We start from the raw sequence: 20,567 nt of genomic DNA on the forward strand, positions 1-20,567 counted from the left end.
CTGAAAACATATTTAATAAAGAGATATAGAAATCAATTAAAACAGTCTGTCATGGCTCCCTGAAGATGGTGATGCATTTAGAGACCTATCAACTACAAATGTACCACAATTACAGGCAACTGAAATTGAACAAGAGTTGATTACATTAGCAGCCTCATCAGGGCAACTCCATCAACTAACAGAACAAACAACAAATGCACTTCACACGGAAAATGAGCCTACAGCATGGTCAGAAATGTCCACCGGGACCATCAATGAGTTTAAGACTGCTGGACATCATTGTTATGGCATTTACAAAGCTATTTCCCACTGGAGCACCAGATTTAGGCTCAGCAAGAATTAAGGCTGACAAGTCACTTTGACTACGTCAAACATTTGGTGCATTATAGGATGGGAGCTTTGCTAAAAATCCTTGATGTCAATTTTTTGCCATTTACTCCACAATGCAATGGGCCACACCTCAGTGGGGAACAGGGTATGTAAAAAGGAACACATTATGTGTTAGTACCCATCAGAGAGGATTGGAAAACATTATTTTTTGGGCAAATGTGGCCTCCGTTTTCAGACTTTCCTTTAGCTCATTTGCACTAACTCCTACTGGCACAGGTGATGCAATGAGCTCCTGAACATAGATTCATAGACTCTAGGACTGGAAGGGACTTCGAGAGGTCATCGAGTCCAGTCCTCTGCCCTCATGGCAGGACCAAATCCTGTCTAGACCATCCCTAATAGACATTTATCTAACCTACTCTTAAATATCTCCAGAGATGGAGATTCCACAACCTCTCAAGGCAATTTATTCCAGTTTTTAACTACCCTGACAGTTAGGAACTTTTTCCTAATGTCCAACCTAAATCTCCCTTGCTGCAGTTTAAGCCCATTGCTTTTTATTCTATCATTAGAGGCTAAGGTGAACAAGTTTTCTCCCTCCTCCTGAGGACACCCTTTTAGATACCTGAAAACTGCTATCATGTCCCCTCTCGGTCTTCTCTTTTTCAAACTAAATAAACCCAATTCTTTCAGCCTTCCTTCATAGGTCATGTTCTCAAGACCTTTAATCATTCTTGTTGCTCTTCTCTGGACCCTCTCCAATTTCTCCACATCTTTCTTGAAATGTGGCGCCCGGAACTGGACACAATACTCCAGTTCAGGCCTAACCAGCGCAGAGTAGAGCAGAAGAATGACTTCTCGTGTCTTGTTTACAACACATCTGTTAATGCATCCCAGAATCACGTTTGCTTTTTTTGCAACAGTATCACACTGTTGACTCATATTTAGCTTGTGGTCCACTATGACCCCTAGATCTCTTTCTGCCATATTCCTTCCTAGACAGTCTCTTCCCATTCTGTACATGTGAAACTGATTGTTCCTTCCTAAGTGGAGCACTTTGCATTTGTCTTTATTGAACTTCATCCGGTTTACCTCAGACCATTTCTCCAATTTGTCCAGATCATTTTGAATTTTGACCCTGTCCTCCAAAGCAGTTGCAATTCCTCCCAGTTTGGTATCATCCGCAAACTTAATAAGCGTACATTCTATGCCAACATCTAAGTCGTTGATGAAGATATTGAACAGAGCCAGTCCCAAAACAGACTCCTGCAGAACCCCACTTGTTATACTTTTCCAGCAGGATTGGGTGCCATTAATAACTACTTTCTGAGTATGGTTATCCAGCCAGTTATGCACCCACCTTATAGTAGCCCCATCTAAATTGTATTTGCCTAGTTTATCGATAAGGATATCATGCGAGACCGTATCAAATGCCTTACTAAAGTCTAAGTATACCATATCCACCGCTTCTCCCTTATCCATAAGGCTCGTTATCCTATCAAAGAAAGCTATCAGATTGGTTTGACACGATTTGTTCTTTACAAATCCATGCTGGCTATTCCCTATCACCTTACCACCTTCCAAGTGTTTGCAGATGATTTCTTTAATTACTTGCTCCATTATCTTCCCTGGCACAGAAGTTAAACTAACTGGTCTGTAGTTTCCTGGGTTGTTTTTATTTCCCTTTTTATAGATGGGCACTATATTTGCCCTTTTCCAGTCTTCTGGAATCTCTCCCGTCTCCCATGACTTTCCAAAGATAATAGCTAGAAGCTCAGATACCTCCTCTATTAACTCCCTGAGTATTCTAGGATGCATTTCATCGGGCCCTGGTGACTTGCAGGCATCTAACTTTTCTAAGTGATTTTTAACTTGCTCTTTTTTTATTTTATCTTCTAAACCTACCCCGTTCCCATAAGCATTCACTATGTTAGACATTCCTTCAGACTTCTCAGTGAAGACCGAAACAAAGAAGTCATTAAGCATCTCTGCCATTTCCAAGTTTCCTGTTACTGTTTCTCCCTCCTCACTGAGCATTGGGCCTATCCTGTCCTTGGTCTTCCTCTTGCTTCTAATGTATTGATAAAAAGTCTTCTTGTTTCCCTTTATTCCCATAGCTAGTTTGAGCTTATTTTGTGCCTTTGCCTTTCTAATCTTGCCCCTGCATTCCTGTGTTGTTTGCCTATATTCACCCTTTGTAATCTGACCTACTTTCCATTTTTTATATGACTCCTTTTTATTTTGTAGGTCATGCAAGATCTTGTGGTTAAACCAAGGTGGTCTTTTGCCACATGGTGACCTCTGACATTGTTCTTCTCATTAAGTGCAGCTGATTTGCACTGGCCTGAAGTGTATCGACTGCTAGATCTAGATACAGATTACTTAATGCCAGAAAACATAGCAAACAAGCATCCAGAACTCCTTAATGAAAACCATTGTTTCATGGTTCTTCCAGGATTGGGCTGATTTTTGTATGAAGTAATTTGTCTGAATTTCAATCTTAAGGACTTCTGGTATCATGCTGAGTTTCAACACTATGGAAATTCACATGTCCACGGTGATTATTGGCTGGAACAAACACCTGATGTTTCTGTGCTTGGTAGTGTTGATGAGGAACTTATTAGTTATAGCAGAATATTTTGGCAATATTGTGACAGTGAATTTGTATGTTGACATTCGATTAGCTTCCATACATCCCGGTAAGCAGCACTATTCAGAAATACAAGCTCATGTCCTTAGCATGAAGCAATCTTCTCTGTGCATGCTCTGGATCAGTTCCCTGAAACTACCAGACTCTGGCAACTCAAGACTATCTTCCAGTCTCCCCCCAGGCTGTGCTCTCTCTGTACAGGTAACGATAGGCATAAACAAAGCCCCAAGTTCCTGGTGCATTCCCTGTAGCATCCAGCCCTTAATTCACTGAACACACAAAATTACCAGGCCCACTGTTCCCAAGATTCAAGTCAGGACCACCACTTTATTTAGCAGCACAGCACTGAGAAATATCTATATTGAAAACAAGAATAAGTTTATTATCAAAGAAGGGAGATTCAAGTGACAGTGAGCAAGAATACTGGAAACCAGTGGTTATGTATAAGTCAGAGTCATAACACCCTTTTTACAGACTAAATTTAACAGATAATCTGCCTGTCTTAAGAAATTAATCTCATCCAAAGATCTCTCCAGCACTTTCAGCCAAGCCTCGTTGAGACCCCTTTTTCACAAAGCAAACTTGCTTTCCATTTACTTCCTCAGGGAACGGTTCAAGGGTGTCTTCTTTGCCCCCTCTTCCCAAATATAGTAGAGCAAACCTTTGAAGTGGACTTTAGGATAAGGTTTTCTACCCCTGCTGTTTTTCTCTTCCTGGTTGCATCTTTCTAAATTTTTTACAATACTTCATTTGCATTCAGTTCAGGTTGGTAATAGGAGACCCACTGAGCATGAGACAATACGCAAGTTTACATGTAACAGATGGATAAACAGCACTTGTCTGACAGAAAACTTTTCACCTTTGCTGGTGCATAAACACAGCCTTTAAACATTTTCAGTATATATACACAAGTCATTGGACAATATCTGTACGTGTTTTGCAGTGATCTTGATGATCAGTGTGACACCAGCTTTTATTTGAGACTTCACATGATGTTCTTTGGTGAACTAGAATGTACCTACCAGACTCAAGAGATTCCTGTAACCTCTATGCACCCTGTCTGTGACCCTTGCTATTTGGCACTAACAGGTTCCTGGGCCTGTCCACTGATGCTGTACTTAATTAAAGCACTACATATATAAGGGTAAGAGTAAAGGGGAACCCAGGCTGAGAGTCTTTGAGGAATTGTTTTAAAATGATTTATGTAACAATATAAAGGATGATGATACTGCAAAAACTACAGTACTTTTCCCCCCCTAAAAGGTGTTGTGAATTAGATTTCTCAGCCCAAGAAATATTTCACATTTTGAAGAGATGGCCATTGTGTCATTACAGTAGGGCATTTGTATCAGGTAATGTTCAGTCAGAACAGTGGCTAGCAGTCCATGCTAACAGCAGAGAAGCAGAAGAAGCTGCTGTTACTTCTTTACTAGAAATGTATCCGCAGTGTCCAGAAGATTTGGAAAATATGGCAATAATATAGTTCTCAAAATATTACAAAAATGGACAAAGACAGGCTAAATGAGGAACACCTACTGTTAGGGTCTTTCAATACATTAAACCAAAACCAAATATGGCAACAAGTCCTTTTGGAAGTACTGTAGCAAAACTTGGAAGATTTGTCAGATTCCCTACATGGAAAAATAATTTTGAGGCAAATATTTTTGCAAGAGCCACAGTTGTTAAAAATTCCAGAAGTGGAGGATGAATGCAAAGCTGGTGTTGATGATAAACCTGGACTTCTTGAATGGATAAGTTGCTGTTGGAATGGAATCAAATAGAGGACTAGATATTATGAAATTGGAACATGGGATACAGAACTCAATCAGTCCAGATAGCCTTCCATCTTTTATATCTACAGCAAAAGCAAACTATAATATAGACACTAGATAGTATGAAATGCCAAATGTGGTCTTTTCTTCACAAACAGCAGATTTCAGATTTACTATGTTTGCAAATAGCTGCCATCAGACAAAATAACACAAGCAACATGGCAAAAAGAATCAACCCTAAGGAAAGCTGGGAGCAGAAAAAACACCAATCCAGTCTATTACTTGCATTTTGAATAGCAAATTTGGGTCAAAGTTGTTTTGAACTGATGGCGTCTACAAGATGCTGCAGCTGTAGATGTTTCTGGAGCCACCTGTTCATTCTATGCTGCACATTAGAATCAATACGAACTATAAAGAGCTAGCTGGGAAATGAACTCAAAAAATCAGTGATGTGGAAACTTGCAGTTTTACTATCATTAATGAAAGGAGTATGGAAGGCAGCTCATCACGGAAAATAGTTCATGTGAGGTATAGACAAATGAAGTCGCACTTTGTCAACCAAACCACTTGGAAGTTGTAGTAGGGTGGCTGCCCCACTCCATGAGAAAAGGGGCTGGAACAGGCCAAAGAGGCTGCGCAGACCAGCAGCCAGTCAGGGCAAAGAAAGAGGAAGCAAATCAGGGCCGGGTTGGGTCCTATATAAAGGCTGCCTAGCAAAGGAGAGGGCAGTCTTTCCCTGACTAGCAACCCAGGTTCCTGAGGTAAGGAGGTAGCACCTTGGACAGAGCAGTGCTGGGCAGGCTTGAGGGGAGCATAGGAGAACTCTGGCTCATTACCTGCCAGGCTGCAGCCCTTGACTAGAAGGGCCAAGAATGTGTAAGGAGCCAAAGGGGAAGTGGTCCAGGGAAGATAGTCTGACAAGAGGGGACAGAAAAAGGGCAGAGAGACTGCTGCTAGAGGATCTCCCCCCTTCCCCCTTGCACTGCACCTGGCCACAGAGGAGTGTGGCCAAGACATACTGCAACTTGCCCCTGAGGTGAGGGGCTAGACTTTGGGGTTGTGGTTGGCCACTAAGGCAGGTGCAAGCGGAAGAAATGCTGTTAAACGCTCCCCCCAGAAGGGGATGAGAGTGGAGTAGTGGGCACTGCCGGAGGTGGACACCGCCAAGTGGGGAGCAACGTGGTTCCCAAATCAGCAGAGCAGACAACGGGTGAGACACCACACGCAGAAGGCACTGCAAGAGCTAATTCCATGAGCAGCCAGCAGGAGGCACCACTGGTGACAAGTTGAGACCCCATTACACATGGTGGAGAATGTGAGCATATGTGGTCCCCCCCACTTCCCGCACCCAGTACAAGGGGAATAGCGAGAGGACTGGGATGAATTGTGCCTATATTGGGACTGGATACTTTTGAGAAATGGAGGGTGGATAAAATGGACTTTTATTGGAGGGCCTGGGTGGCCCAGATTGCCGAGCAGCAGAGGAGGTTGTTCTGGCTGCTGCGGGGGTGGACACCTGAACCATATGGGAGACCAGGCACCAAGGGCGGGAGGCCAAGGCCTGGATCTAAGAACTGTTTCACCTGTGAGTCACTGGGACACCACAAAAAGGAGTGTCCCTACTGGGATGGAGCAAGGAGGCCCCACCCAGAAAACGCATCCCCTGTGAGGTCAACAGGGAGGCCACTAACTTGTTGGGCCTGTAAGGAGCCCGGGCACATAAGGAGGGAGTGCCCTCAGGAGACTTGCAGACCCAGGCTAGCCCTGAAGTAAGGGCTAAGCCACAAACAGACTGTGGGAAGGTCATGGCAAAGGGCAGGCACAGGAAGTGCTTCCACTGCCACAAGGTCCATATAAGATGGCACTGCCCCCTGAAGCAGAAAGGGGATGTGTTGGAGACACAGGCTTGGTTTGAGACTGGCCAAAGAGAAGTGGCAGTGCGGACTGAGGCCCCCAGAGAGGAAGGGGCTGAAGTAGAAGGGCCCCAGCTAAACCAGGGAACCCACACAAGAGCCAGGAGGGCTACAATGGGAACCCAAACAGAGAGGGGAACCCATGTGGGAGCTGAGCAGTCTGTGGTGGGAACCCAGACCCTGGAAGAGGGAAGCAGGTTGCTCCAGATAGAGAAGAGCCTGAGACAGGAGAGGGATTCCCTGCGGGCCTCACTTGGTTTGGTGGTGTGTTCTCGAAATAAAGCCTGATGCTGTTTCTGCTGAACCTGAATCTGTTAGTGTTCTGTTGTTCCAAGCTTGGGAATCCATTGGAAAGACTAACTAAGGAGGAAGTGTTGCACTGCACGGGTCAGCAGATGGGACACTCGGTAAGACAGAGAACTATGGTGGTTTAGTCATGTCATCAGGCTGCCCTATAGAAGAAGCACAAGGTACTTTGACTACATTCCCCTCAAGGGAATGGAAGGCATAGAACAAAGAATGACCTACTGCAGGACAATCAAAAGGAATGCTGCCACCAAGGAGATGAATTATGATGGAATTAGACATTTTGCTCTGGATAGACAGAGGTAGGGGAAATGGGTTGCTCCATACATCATTAGGCACAGGAGATTCTCAGTTCTAAAGTGAGGGGCAGGGCTGTCCTTACCCATACACAAAGTATGCAGCTGCATAGGGCATCAAGAAATTTAGGGCATTAAATTGCCTGGTGTCCTGTTCAGCTGCATGCTGCTACAGCCCCTGCCCTGCCTCTTCCCCATGCCTGCAGCCTTGCCTCTTCCCACCCCTGCTCCACTCCACCCCTTCCCCAAGCCCCTGCTCTACCCCAGCCCTGCCCTTGAGGAGTGCAGCAGGGCTGGGCCCGCACTCACCGGTGGCAGGGAGTGCAGTGGCCTGGCTCCAGCCATGCTGCTGGTGAGTGCTGGGGGGGTGGTCCCCCATCCCCGCAAGCCAGCCTTGCCCCCCCCAAAAAGGCCTAGGACCAACCCCATACACACCCTACAGGGGGCTGCGTAGGACCCCAAAATCGCTAGGGATGACCCTAGTGAGGGGACACACCTGAAAAACTTCTGGCCTGCATGGAGTAAAAGCCAACTCTTACAAAGAAAATGCTCTTGACAGTTCAGGCAGAGGGTGAATGCATTGTTCAGGCAGCAGTTTCCCTATTCTGTCCCAGAATCACAAGGATAGCTGTGTCCTCGCCATCCCATTAGTGGTTGTACATCACTGCTGCAGAGAAAAAAAACATACTTAGCTTGTTTTGTGGATGCACACGGGTGTTTCCAGGTGCTTACTCTGCTAGAAACAAGTAAATGGCCTGCAGTTAGACAGAGCAGCAATCATTGCCATTCCAATCAGGTATTGTCATTTCTTAATTATGTTTATAATCCATCTTACATCTGCAGCCAATTCTCCCCACAATATTGCAGCCTGAATTGACTGTGGCACAATATGCAGGCCCAGAAATCAAATAATTAAAAAATGTTACTTAGAAACTTTTCAGAACAAAATCGTTAAAATCAGAGCTAGGGCAGTGAGAGTTATACATAATGCAGTTAAGATCGATCCTTCTGTTCATTTAAGTGCTGCCCAGCAGGATACAGATATTGTATGCAGACCAGCAGGATTACACTACGATTACACTTTCTTGTAGTAGTAAGAAAAGTCCAGATAATGCTGTTCTGTTATGAAGAGCATATGCCCGTTTTCAACAATATGTCAGCCCCCAGGTAAGAATGGATTAATATGTTTAGCTAAGTTTCAATGAGTGTGTAATGCTGTCACAGATTCCAGTTGCAATTGTGCTTGATTTCATCTCTTCAGAATAAAGCCAGTCTGTATGTTTTCTTATGTGCTACATTTAGCTGGATGAATTAGTTTAAAATATTAAATTATAGCATCTCAGCTAGACCAATTTCATTTCACTATGCCAATGGGATCTAGTGAACCTCAATAAAAAACCAAGCTCAAGCAACTTTATCTTAATAGGATATTGCCATCTCAATATGCAGCTACCAGTATGAGCTGTGGGAAATTGTTTGCCTATGTAGCAGAAGCAGCAAATTTGTCCTCTGAGCGGAAAGTGTGATCTCTAGTGTGACCTCAGACTTAAAAGCCAGAAGGGATCATTATGATGTGATCTCCTGCACATTGCAGGCCACAGAAGCTCACCCACCCATTCCTGCAATAGGCCCATAACCTCTGGCTGAGTCACTGAAGTGCTGAAATTTTGATTTAAAGACTTCAAGTTACAGAGAATTGATCATTTACTCTAGTCCAAACCTGCAAATGACCCGTGCCTCACACTGCAGAGGAAGACGAAACTTCCCCACTCCCCCCCATGGTCTCTGCCAATCTGAGCTGGGTGAAAATTCCTTCCTGAACTCAAATATAATCAGTTAGACCCTGAGCATGTGTGAGAGATCCACCAGCCAGACACTTGGGAAAAAAATTCTCTAGTAACTCAGAGCTCTTCCCCGCCTTTATCCACCCGCCCATCTCTGGCCACTGGAGATATTTGTTAACATCAGTCATGGATGGGCCCTATGCCATTGTAGGCAGTCTCATTATACCATCCTCTCTATTAATGTTCCAAGTTCAGCCTTAAATATTTATTTATTTATTTATTTGCCTGGCGGGAGAGGTGAGGGGGAAGGAGTTGCCCCTACTGCTCCCCTTGGGAGGCTGTTCCAGAACTTCACTCCTCTGATGGGTAGAAACCTTCACCTAATTTCAAGGCTAAACTTATTTCTGGCCAGTTTATATCCATTTGTTCTTGTGTCAATATTGGCCCTTAACTTAAATAACACTTCTCCCTCGAGTAGTGAATGAATCCCTGATATTCAACCACCAACAAAAGGTTACACAATTTCAGAGCAAACAGTAGGAACAGATGCAAAGAAGAAACAACCTAAAGATTATACGGAAGTGACAATCAAAACTAGTTATGGGGCCTGGACTTGGGGCTTGACTGTGCTCATGACCGTCAGAGGATGCACTCCCTGGGTGGATTTCATGCCTACATGGAAAGGGGCTTAGCCATCTCCAAGGCAGCCTCCCATTTGCGTCCTCTGGGCTCAAGGAAAGAGTGGACAATGGGAATCAAAGGGAAGAGTGCGTGGGACATGCAGCAATCATGGCCATGGTGCAACTTGAGTCAAGTGATGAGAAAAACATAAGTAATAGAAGAATCATGGGTGCACCAATATTACTAGCAAGCCCTTAACAAGATACCCACCCTTCCCCAGCTGCTGAGCCTGCCCACGATCCCACTGAGAAGTGCACAGACCCAGCTCTTCCTTTCCAGTTACTGAACTGGCATCTAATCACCCCTCCAAAATGCCTTTTCAGATGAACACTCAATATCACAACTGTTCAACCTCATGCAAAAACCCTTAAAACAAGCACTCATTCCCCTCTCAGGTGCTGAACTCACCCTCGGTGCAGCCAGACCTGCAAAGACCTCAAGTCAGGGAGAAAAATGCAAAACAGAAGCAGTTACCAAATGTAAGAGATTGCTCATGTAGGATATTAATCATGGAAAATTTGTTTTCCAATAACTTTAAGGCCCTACACAACATTGTTCTGATCTATATTTTATCATATGTTCTCTCTCACACACACCCCTTTTCTACACCAACATTTCAGTCTTAATGCCTGATTCAGCTACTTCTCCGACCTCCAACTTTTTCCTTCCTGGCCCCTATGCAGTGGGTTGCCTTTGTGCCTCAGTTCACCAAGCCGTCTCCATATTCAAGTCCCTATTAACAGCTCACTTCCTCTACAATGCAGACAAGAAATGAGCCAACGTTATTCCCTCCTCTAGGCTTCCCAAGGCATCCTCTTGTCTTGGTGTATTTTAGATTTTAAGTTGCTCAGGACAGCCCTCTTTTTATGCCACACACATTGACAGTAGTTAATAAAATATTCTTTTTTCATGTGGATCACTGAGAAATTTAACTTTTAATATATTTATAATGGCATGTTTACTTGGAAGACTTCTTTTAGAGCCACTGCAGACTATGAATTATTACACTATTACATAAAATCTAATTATATACTTATACATTAGATTATAAAGATTTCAAAGCAGTTCTCAATTGTATATAAGGGGTTTCTTTGAAACCACCATCTCAAAGAAAGAAAATCCTAAAAATAAAAAAAAAGAAACCCAGTTATGGCACTGGAATTACACCAGGGAATGATTTGGCCCCAAACATTTGTCAAACACGCACATGGAAACTAACTCAGAATCAAGACTGGAGAACTCGTGAGCTTTTCTTTCTCAACTCAGTTAAAATACCATTTTAATTTAATCTCTATCAATTTTTTCCCCTCTTGTGTTGCTTTAATGTAGATATTTGCATTAAAACACACTCTCTTGGTTGATATTATTGATAAATTCTTCCTAAGGAACCAAGCATGTTCTTTAGAGCAAAAACAGAGCCATTTATCCACAGGACTTGAATTTCATGTACTGAGGTTCGATCTAAGCTAACCAGATGCTTTTTCAGCAGAGTCCACATTATAGCAAAATAATTGCTCATGAGGTGAAAATAGGGATCCTGAATTTAGTAGCTTTCACATATAATTAACTGAGCACCTAGTTACCTATCTACTAAGCTGATTTGTAAATACATTTTCAACACATTGGTGCTAATTTAAAATATTTTAATGTTAATGTATTCTGCAGTTTTTGTTGGCTAAACCACATATTACAATTTAATTGTTGGAATATCAAAATAAAAAAACCTGTTCAATATAAGAATACCCCATTGACTGGGCAGTCAGCGCATATGCATCCCTTTCACTAGCCTGAAAGGGAATATATACTTTTCATTCTAATGAGTGCTAATGAAACTGGGGAAGGCCTTTAAGGAATTAGGCCTTTAGCTTTTATAACATCTGACAGCCTTCTTGCTTTCCTGAAATAGATTCACTTAATTTGTACTTTTTAGACTCTGCTGCAAGGGTGTTATTTGTCTTTCACGGTAACTTTTCAGTAATGTTCTAGCCCCTCTGTGCACTCATTGGAGGCTAGTCACACTGTAACCCTTTATATTGTTCATAAAGACCAGCATTATATATATTGAATGGAAATTAACTTTAATGTGTCAACTGTTACCTCTGCACAAAACCTTACTGGAAAAATAAGCTGTCTGCAATTACCCTTTTTCATGGTAAGCCTGCAGGTCATGTTACCTTGGGCTGCAATCTAATTCAATTTTATGCTAGATTTGCTTGGCCAGAACCCTGGTTCAGATGAGAGACCAGCAACCATTACATAAGTGCTGCAGGAAAGTATTAGTGAGCTGATAGGAGACATTCTTCTCTTGGAGTTAGTATTTAACCAGTGTCCCAGCATGCTGGGCAGTGAATGCGGTGATTCTGGAGTTGCTGCCAAAATGAAGTGTGAAAGAGAGGTTCTGACTACTTATGGTCAGTAGACACACACACACGCACACACACACACTGCACTTTTAGAAAGAGATGGGGTGTTAATCTGGTCAGATTTCCTGCTGTCCTCTCAAAATTCCAATTTGGACAATAGCACTCTGGATGTATTGATAATGATAACTCTCAGTGTGCACATATCAAGGGGCAAATAGGGCCTAGAATACCAGACTGATGCTAGAATAAGAAAATGGCATTTCAGAGTGAAATAAAATGAAAAAAGTTTTTCAATGAAATTGAAGGTTTTTTAATATTCAGTTCAAGACCAATGCCTCACACTATTTTGCAACCAGGCTCCTATGTATTCTAGAATTTCACAGCAGTGAATTAAAAAAAAAACTTGTTAGCCTTTATGGTTGTACAGAAAAGAATGGAAAGATGTAAAGAGATACATTATCTTCTGAAGAGTGTCAACAGCCTGAAAAAAAATGTGTTCTGAAAGATGTGAACTGCCCCATTAACCTCAATGGGGTGTTACCACTGAAACCTGAAGATGACAGTTTAAATACCAATATATGTATACCATTGAATGTGCTTCTCTTACAATCCAAAACTGCCTCCCATGCCATCGTGGGGGTCAAAATCCTCAAAGGTCCCCTACCCAGCTGTCAAAAACTCCCTGGGAATTTAATGATACAGTTCTAAACTAAATACAATAACCTGCAGCATTCTGAAAACTGGAAGAGTGAGGAATGCAAAAAGTACATTGAATTACTCATAATAGATATTCCTGTAATGTTTTATATTAAACTCATTTTCACATTTAATTCAATTACAACTTCTATTTTTGCATTTAAATGAAGCGGCCACCAAAATTTTAGCCTTCTCCAAGAATGTACTACAGAAAGCAGAGCTCTGCTGCAGAATCTATGTCCAGTTTCACACACAATACACAAGTCCACACCTGGGAAATTCTAAGCTGTCATCACCACAATATCTAGGTACCAGGGGTCACAGTTCAGGGCAACTTCACCTTTCCTCCCCCTCCCTGGTCCCTCAAGGGCATGCACTCTAGGATCCTAGATCCTCAGTTGTCAGCTCTCTTGGGTAGAGCCCCACATCTGACTCCCTCTTGACTGGGGTTTTCCCAGGTTGCACAATTCCCTGACTACAATGTGATATTCCCAGCAAGCCAGACTGCCTTAAGAAGCCAGTGTCTGTATTTAGCTTTTTCTCCAGAAGTTCTGAACACTAACTGCCTGCGGTTACAAGTTACCACACAGCTCATTATAGGAAATGGCACAGGGGCCACTCACCGCACATGGCATCTCAAGGCATTAGCTCTTGCCAGGTGCTGCCCTCCTATGGCAGTTGTTTCTAGCCATTGTCTCTCTCACTCTGTAACCCCTCTCATTCCTGGACCTACATTTCCCTGTTTGTGGCTTGGCCCTCCGGTCAGGCCACTAAGGTCCTCCCTTTCCGGGGAAATAAAAGTCCTTCTGGGCTAGTTGTCCAGTTGGAATTTCCAATGCCCTGCACCCCTTCCCAGTCAGTGGTTGGAGAACTCAGGCCCACCCTCTACGCTGGGTGCCAGTCAGGGACCTTATAACAAGTGGCCAACATGTATACAGTCCTACCCCTTGCTGCTGTTTCCCTGAACTTCTTCCCTTATTAGACTTCCCCGCTTTCTGGCTTTGCTAGCCCATTCTTCTTCCTCTCAGGAAGTGACTGTAGACTACTTTCTTACAGCCCGTTGCTGCTCACAGCTCCTGGGCTTTATATAGACCCCTCCTGTTCCTGTCCAGCTGGGTCCATTTCCAGTTAGTGGCCTGATCTCTGTTTCCTTCCTCAGATGCAGCCTGGGCAATTAATTGGCTTGCCTACCCACTTTAACCCTTCCAGGCCTTGTGTGGAGTGGGCACCCCATCACAGGAAAGCACATTTATTCTGAAGGTGAAAATATTGCAGAGAAACCATATTAACAACAGTAACAGAATGTACATGCATGTTAAACAGCTTACCCGAGGACACCCGAAGCTCCAACCTAAGGCTCTGGAAGGTGACAGTCCTTCACATCCCATAACCAGGTTTTCCCTGTGGTTACAAGTTCATAATGGTCTCAGGCTACATCTACACTACACACCACTTTTGGCAGCATGTACCTACAAGCTGCAGAGAAAAGCACAGTGCGTCCACTCTGCAGAGTGGCTACATGTTTCAGTGAAAGGCTCTGGCAGCAAGGCAGCAGAGAAAGGTTTCAGCAGCTCCCCATTGCCGGAACCTTTCACTACTGCAAGGAAAGGTTCTGGCAATAGGGTGGGGGTTGCGGGGGAGACAGTGGGGAAAGGCATTTAAAACAATGGACCAAAAAGGTACTTAAACTTCATTTGATTTGGTATCCTAAGGATGTGCAGGAAATTACCTTACCTCTCATACCAGATACAATAACTAGCAAAGAATTATGGTCAGGTCATTTCTGAGATGAAGGAGCACAATCTTCCAGTCATTGCTGTTATTTTGGTGTAGTGATGAATTCAGTAAGGGCTTGTCTACACTTGAAATGCTACAACAGCATAGCTGAAAGGCTTCAACATAGACCCTGCCTACACCTCTGGGAGAGCTTCTCCCGTCAGCACAGGTAATCCACATCCCTGGGAAGCGGTAGCTAGGTCACCAGAAGAATTCTTCCATCAACCTAGCTTTGTCTACACCAGAGGTTCGATCACTTTAACCACATTGATCAGGGGTGTGGAGTTTTCACACCCCTGAATGATGTAGCTCAGTCTACCTAACTTTTTAGCGTAGACCAGGCCTCTGATTCAGACTGTGTAACACACATTCTTTTATATTACAGCATGTTAAGTCCAAAGAATGGGAGAGCAGCAGCAGAGAGGAGTAATAGATTTGCTGGAATCATCTCTCTCTGAACTCCGTAGAGAGCAGAGGAGGGGACTCAGCTACAAATGCACAGAAACATCTGAAGGGCTGTGAAAGTTAATGGGCTTGCTCTGGAGATTTTCTTGCAAGTAGTATGGAAAGCAGCCGTTATGGAGAAGCACTCTGCATGTCTTACACATCCTCAGCATGGGAGCTCAGTAAATCAGAGATTAGGGATGCAGTGGGGAGGAAACCTTACAAATAAAAAAAGGGACCGGGGGCTTGCACTTGAAAGAGGATGATGCCAGGCCAAGAGATATGTCTGCTGTCATGCATAGGTCTCAAAGTTGGCAATGTTTTTACCATTGCCAACCCCAAATGTTCAAAAATCATGTTTGTTTGTTTTTAAAGAAAACAATCAAATTTGTGGTTCTTTTCATTTTTTTGTTTGTTTTTTGGGGTTTCTTTTTATACTTAAGGTGCACTCTGGTCCAATTTTCAAGATTTTATCTGCAACCGTGAGGACTGGAAAATTAAATGAAAACTGAATTTCTCATAGAAGAAGATTCCAGGAGCTGGGACTTTAAGAAGAAACACCAAATATCATGAGACACGTGATAAGATTACTAGAGTTGGTAGCATGCCAAGAAGTTTTATTCCACTCTCTCAGGGAAGCTCGTAGTTAAAATAATGCATGGTCTACTACATAGTGGATTTTTTGGACCCGGAGAGAGAGCAGGAGGGGGAGCTTTTGTTACCCCTGGAGGCTACAGAGCCAATGGGAATTACACTTAGCCATTAGCTAACTTATTTATATTGTATTTGTGATAAAGAACAGTGACAGAGCTTAGTAAAGTAAGAGATTTGTAAATCCCCATCTGATACAGCTGAGCTTATGAGAGAAAATGAAAAAATACCCTCAAAAGAAAGAGACATGCTAAAAGGAATAACAAGAAAACACCCACGCACTATGATTGGCAGAGAGGAAAAGCAGGATGGAAGATGACCTTCACATGATCCACCCTGTTAAGAAACCACAACTAATATCAAACTGGAGAGCTATATGCACAAGAGGGAGAGCTATGCCCATTGACTGTCTCTGTTAACCCGTGGGCATTCGTCTCTGTCAGTTGTAGTGTGTGGGATTCTCTATTGTGTCAGCCTTGTCAGAAATCCAGGGAATGGCTATTTTATCTGTTGATGTCTCAAAACCAGTAACTTTTGGCTACAGGCAAGATTTCCTGAAAAGCAAGTCAGTTGTTAAGAGGATTGACTGCTGGTAGCTAGGAAGAGCCACTGGTTATGTTAACAAGCCAGAAGTGTTTGGCCATGGATGGAGACACTTAAGTTTTCATCCCCATTCTGAAACATCCAGGAGACACTACCATTTTAGAAAAATGAATCTCTGAGGTTTTATCAGCGGGGAAAGGATAGCTCAGTGGTTTGAGCATTCACCTGCTTAAACCCAGCGTTGTGAGTTCAATCCTTGAGGGGGCCACTTAGGGACCTGGAGGTAAAAATCAGTACTTAGTCCTGCTAGTGAAGGCAGGGGGCTGGACTTGATGACCTTTCAAGGTCCCTTCCAGTTCTAGAAGATAGGTATATCTGCTATTATTTTATATTTATTAAGAATGTTTTTGTGCGCGTGATGGTGTGACGACACAAAAAGCTCCCTCTCAGAATTCCCTGCTCTGGGTGCACTGAGCATGCGCACATGAACTAAACAGGCGCAGTAACATCCGCTGTTGCAGCTGCCCTCACTCTGCCCTTACTTGGAGTCAAACTTTGCTGCCTGCTCTTTGAAGGGATTAGAAAGGAGCAAAGGGGGGAAATCGCAGTGGGGGGTGTCAGAGCAAGGGGCAGAAATTTACTGGCCAGGGAGTATCAAGCTACTGTGAGTAGTGGCAAAAGAGGGGCTGGAGGGGAAAAATCAGGGGTGGAGCTGGGTTAAGCCCAGGGGTAAAACACTGCCAGACCCTGTGCCGAGACAAAACCCCATCCAAGGAGGAGGAGAGGGGGGTAACAGTGACCCCATGGGATGAGCCACCTGCTGTGATTGCAAATATGGAGGGCGGGGTGAAGAGGCTTTATTTCTCCTTACAGGACATGTCAGAGCTGGAGCAAAGGGCAGGTTCCTGGGGCTGTGTTCTTAAAGGCACAGGCATCCCAGTTCCTAGACTGTCAATGCTTAGACACCGCAGCTCCTCTCTATCTCATATAAAAGTGTGAGGTGCTACTTTACTGCTACAGCCAGGAGACTCAATGCTGTGAAATATTGTACTCTGCATCACACATTTTGAGTATTTAAAAGAGTCTATCAGTTTATGTCTATATGAAGTCACTGCAGTTCCTTTCTCTTCTATAATGTGCTGAGGTGCAAAACTCCCTCCCAGGGCCCACACATCCACACCCCCTCCTGCACCCCAATCCCCTGCCTCAGGTCACAGCCCACACCACTCACTCAAACTCTCTCCCAGAGCCTGCACCCCAAGCCCCCTCCTACAGCAAAACTCCCTTAGACCTGTTCTGGACGCCACCAAAACATATACAAACCTGCTACCCCTGGTGCTATTTTATTGCTACAGGACACATGATGCAGTGAAATATTTTACCTACATTCCCTCAAATTCTGCATCACAAATTGTGAGTATTTAAAAGAGTCTCTTATTATACGTCTATGTGAAGTTTCATAACAGTTCCCAGATTTGTCTCAGCTGCTGCTGTGATTCCCTGAATTGCGCTCTCTTCCTTGTAATCCATTTTAATTATAGTTTTGCTCCTTTAAAATTGTTATTTCTATTACTCTTTTACTCTGAACATGTCCTTTATTTGTATTATCGTTGTACAATGCATGTCACTGTGCTGTTTATTTTTTATTTTAATAGCTACTGCTCAAAAAAAATTAAGTAAGTAGTTATTGGTTTTAGCAATTCCATCTGTGTTTCTATTTTAGCACTTGCTATGGTTTTTGTACTTTATTTGTAATTTTGAGTTTTTAATTCTACCTTTTTCCTCTTTATAGCACAAGTTCATTTTATTGGGTCATGTGACTTCCAGTATGACTGATTTCCTGTCCTCAGTCTTCAACAATTCCTTTGTATTTGATCCATCAGTGAGGATTGCCTTTTGCTGCATTTATCTTGCCTGTGAATCCAGCCCCTAGTGTCCCATAGTTACACACCATTGCTTATGTGTAGAAGTTGATTCACAAGTATTCAGTAAGTGTATTATATTGGGTCATCTTACATTCTTCCCAAGAGCAAAAATCTTCTCCAACAATAAAGGTTTGGGCTGATGAGCAGTGGCTGCAGAATTTGTGTATCCAAAAGTCCATATTCCTGCGTCTGTGTGCAAAACTCATCAAAATAAAAGCTGCACTGACAATGGAGAAGCAAATATAGACTGCACTATGAGGATCTGCAACACTGGAGTCTTATTGGTCAATCAGAGGTCTCTCTACTAAACCAAGGTGGAATGGATTTCTTTAATGTAAGTAATCAGAATATATTGTTAAAGATCATTTCATGTTCAATGCCCTGTTACCACCTCTGCAGCCACAGAACAACAAAATAGTGTTACTGGGTTTCAGACTGTTGTCTCTTACAACTTTCTTTAAGTTTCCACAGCAATATTTCTGAGAAGGCTAAGTTTTCGTAGAATCATAGATGTTTAGGGTTGGAAAAGGTATCAGGAAGTCATCTAATCCAACACCCTGCTCAAAACAGGACCAGCACCAACTAAATCATCCCAGCCAGACCTTAATAACCTCTAAGGGTAGAGATTCCACCACCTCCCTAGGTAACCCATTCCAGTGCTTCACCACCTTCCTAGTGAGATAGTGTTTCCTAATATCCAACTAAGACCTCCCCATTGCAACTTGAGACCATTGCTCTGTGTTCTGTCACTGCCACTACTGAGAACAGCCAAGCTCCATCCTCTTTGGAACCTCACTTCAGGTATTTGAAGGCTGTTATCAAATCCCCACTCACTCTCTCTCTTCTTCAGATTAAATAAGCCCAACTTCTCCTCAGAAGTCATGTGCCCCAGCACTCTAATTATTTTCGTTGCCCTCTGCTAAACTAACACTCCAATTTGTCCACATCCTTTCTACAGTGAGGGACCCAAAACTGAAAGCAATAGTCCAGGTATGGCCTCACCAGTGCCAAATAGAGGGTAATAATCAATCACTTTCCTTGATCTGCTGGCAATGCTTCTACGAATGCAGCCCAAAATGCTGTTAGCCTTCTTGGCAACAAGGGCACACTGTATTCTGTTGACTCATCCAGTTTCTCATCCCCACTGCCTGCAGCCTAGCGTGGAGGAGTGGTTGCCTCCCGTCCCTACCCCCTCTTTGCTGTTTGTCATCCTCCCCACTCATTATGGTGGGGGACACAGTGGGAGAGACCCCTCAAACAGACCTCGCCACCCCTCCTCCACCTGCCCCCGCATCCATTTCCATAGCCTCTACCTCAACCGCTGCTGCTGAACTGCCTGCCACCAGCCCCGTTGGGGCACCGGCAGCAGCCAGTACCTGGGAGACCTCCGCTGCTGCCATGTCCCTCGCCCCTTTCAATTCTGGTGGAGTCCCCCCAGCCGGCAGGAAAGGTCAGGGAAAGAAGAATGGTAAGGGCCTCCACGGCAGGAGCTGCCCCCGCTGCCACTGCCCTGCCACCAGCTACAGCATCCCTCCCTGCTACTCTTTCCACCAGCTCTGTAGGTGCCCCTCCCCTGACCCCTAGGACATATGCCTAGGTGGTGGCAGCCCCCCTGCCCGCCACAACATCATCTCCCCTGACCACTGCCTCCGCTACCATCTATAGCAGCTGGGGCCCCACTTCCCACCTTGACCAGGAAGCATGGCGTCCGTTTGCCTCCTGGTGCCCACCTTGCCCCATGTGGAGACCTACGTGCGGGCATTGGCGAGGGTAGTGGGGCCCATGGCCATCATGGCGGCCTCCAAAATGTATGGAAAGGTCATCATCTTCCTAGCTTCAGAGGCCGCTGCCCAGGAGGCGATAGAGAAGGGCCTGGCAGTAGGGGGCGTTTGTCCCACTGCAGCCATTAGAAGACCTGGGTGTCCTGTTAGTCATGATCTCCTTTCCTCCCTTCCTGCCCAATGCCACCCTGCTGCCTGCCCTTTCTACCCTGGGGCGACCAATTTCTGTTATCAGCCCTCGCCCACTGGGCTGCAAAGACCCCGCCCTCCGTCACATCCTCTTGTTCCACCGGCAAGTGCAGCTTCAACTGCCGCCGGTAGTGCATGACGGAGAGGCGCTCAAGGGGTCCTTCCTGGTCCCCTATCAGGGGGCCCACTACTGGGTACATTATTCTTTGGGGGACACCCCCAGAGGGACTGCCCCTTGGCCTGGCATGGAGGTGCATCCAGGGCCCCCGAATCCTGGCAGGGCACCAGCCCTGTCATTGCCGGCACCCCTGGCTGCCTGGCTCCCAGAGCTGCCCCTTCTCCTTCCCAGTCTACCACTGCTCCCACTTGGGCTCAAGGGGTATTGCCTCCAGCATGCCCAGACGAGTGGGAGAGCCCCGCCTCCACTGTCTGTGATCTGGCAGGGCCTGTGGAGGAGAGTGCGGCAG

This window comes from Gopherus flavomarginatus, chromosome 1 (assembly GCF_025201925.1).
Source record: "Gopherus flavomarginatus isolate rGopFla2 chromosome 1, rGopFla2.mat.asm, whole genome shotgun sequence".
Classification (NCBI taxonomy): Eukaryota; Metazoa; Chordata; order Testudines; family Testudinidae; genus Gopherus; species Gopherus flavomarginatus.